Raw genomic sequence first — 2,341 nt, 5'->3', positions numbered from 1 at the left:
CATCAAAGAAAACATAGTTCTATTTAGGAAACTTGTCATAAAATGTAATTTTATCCAATTCGTCAGATAACTGGCAGATTTTCTTTTGATCTTGGCTCAGCCGAAGTGAAACAGGAAGTGACATCAAAGGGGAACTCTCTGGTCTTTGTTTTTTGAAACTATATTTTTTAATCTCTGACTCTTCCTCTCTGATAGACTCAAAATAATCTTAAACATCAGATTCTTCTCTACAGTCTGTGTTGTTAGTTGTTGTAACAACGCTCTGTTTACATGCAGACGTTCCCCTTTGACATCACTTCCTGTTACTTCACAGGTGAATATCTCAACAACTGTTCATCTCAGAGGCGTGATTTTATTTTTTGCAATTTGAGATTAATGTTATCTTTTCAAAAGTGCATTCGTATTTATTACAAAAACTTGATGCCACAGGTACTTTAAAACGGGTGGAAGTTTGGGTTTCTGCACTCTGGAGGGATTAACACTGAAAGACGACCCAGAAAATCATCCAACTTAAACAGCAGATTGTGTAAAAACTGAATGTTGTTTCGGCTGTGATGTCGCTCTGAGCTGCAGGACTCAAGAAAACCCTGTGGTTGTCTATTGGTGGGAAATGTTAATTTTTGTCCTAATTTAGTCTGCGTCTCGTGGCGAGTTCTGAAACTGAATGACCTTTTTGTAACCGAAACAAATTTAATTTCTTCATTTATTTTATTTCCTCTGGTTTTCATGAACCTNATCCAGGAGATCCGGGAGCTGCGTTTGGGGAAGGGCTCCCGTGACTTCGAGCGTTTCCCGGAGGAGGCTCGTAAACTGGACCCGGCCCATTGCTTCGTCGTGCTGTACGGCCTGGAGTTCCGCCTCCGGACCCTCAGCGTGGCAGGTCAGGTCGCTTCGCACGCCACCTTCGGCTCGTTCAGGACAGGAGTGCTCCGACCTTTGTAACTTTAGAACTTTTCTTTTTTGTTTATAGTTCCTTCAAAACATTCTGCTTCAACAAACTACCAGGTTTTATTCTGTTGCTTGTAGTTTATACATACTGTTCTGCTACTTTTAGCTTTTTGTTAGCCTTTTGCTATTTTCAGCTAGGATTTTATTACTGATAGTTCCTAGATACCTTTTTGCTACTTTTTGCTTTTTTGTTAGCCTTTTGCTACTTTCAGCTAGCATTTTGTTACTTGTCCTAGAGACCTTTTTGCTACTTTTAGCTTTTTTGTTAGCCTTTCGCTACTTTCAGCTAGCATTTTGTTACTTGTAGTTCTTAGATACCTTTTTGCTACTTTTAGTTTTTTTGTTAGCATTTTGCTACTTTCAGCTAGCCTTTTGTTACTTGTCCTAGATACCTTTTTGCTACTTTTAGCTTTTTTGTTAGCCTTTCGCTACTTTCAGCTAGCATTTTGTTACTGTAGTTCCTAGACATCTTTTTGCTACTTTTAGCCTTTTTTTAGCCTTATGCTATTTTCAGCTAGGATTTTATTACTCATAGTTCCTAGATACTTTTTTGCTACTTTTCGCTTTTTTGTTAGCCTTTTGCTACTTTCAGCTAGCATTTTGTTACTTGTAGTTCCTAGATACCGTTCTGCTACTTTTAGCTTTTTTGTTAGCCTTTTGCTACTTTCAGCTAGCATTTTGTTACTTGTAGTTCTTAGATACCTTTTTGCTACTTTTAGTTTTTTTGTTAGCCTTTTGCTAATTTCAGCTAGCATTTTGTTACTTGTCCTAGATATCTTTTTGCTACTTTTAGCTTTTTTGTTAGCCTTTTGCTACTTTCAGCTAGCATTTTGTTACTGGTAGTTCCTAGATATCTTTTTGCTACTTTTCGATTTTTGTTAGCATTTTGCTACTTTCAGCTAGCATTTTGTTACTTGTAGTTCTTAGATACCTTTTTGCTATTGTTAGTTTTTTGTTAGCATTTTGCTTCTTGGGTGAAGTTTTGCAGTTTTTTTTTTTTTTTTTTTTTTGTTGTTGTTGTTGTTGTTGTTTTTTCCCAGTTTCATCCTTGTCATATGATGGACCAAATGTCAGACCTGCACCTTTTAATATACATCTTTGCTTCAGTTTGTCTAAATCTGTGACGGAAACTGAAAGATAACCAATCCAGTTTATTTATAAAACCCTTTAAAACTCCTCCATGGAAACAAAGTGCTGAAATCAATGCAGTAAAAATAAACATTCAACAATAAAAGACAAAAAGAAGTAAATGATTTGTATTTCCTGCAAAACTTCAGTGTGAAAACTTAATGCTGAAAACTGCTGACGAAGCTGGAAATGTTTAATTACAAAACTGTTGATGTGAGTTTGTTTGAGACTTTATTCATTTAAAAACAAAACAAATTCTATATAC

General features: G+C 36.0%; 1 protein-coding gene across 1 annotated transcript in view; it reads left to right on the top strand.

Moving 5' to 3' along the window:
* Positions 1-2,341, top strand: part of LOC106526007 (1-phosphatidylinositol 4,5-bisphosphate phosphodiesterase gamma-1) — a 42,317-nt gene that overhangs the window by 17,663 nt on the left and 22,313 nt on the right. The gene's annotated exons all lie outside the window — the stretch shown is intronic.

The sequence above is a fragment of the Austrofundulus limnaeus genome, unplaced genomic scaffold (assembly GCF_001266775.1).
Source record: "Austrofundulus limnaeus strain Quisiro unplaced genomic scaffold, Austrofundulus_limnaeus-1.0 Scaffold252, whole genome shotgun sequence".
In the NCBI taxonomy this organism is placed as follows: Eukaryota; Metazoa; Chordata; class Actinopteri; order Cyprinodontiformes; family Rivulidae; genus Austrofundulus; species Austrofundulus limnaeus.
Note: the sequence above shows the minus strand (reverse complement) of the source record. Positions and strands in the feature narration are given on the sequence as shown.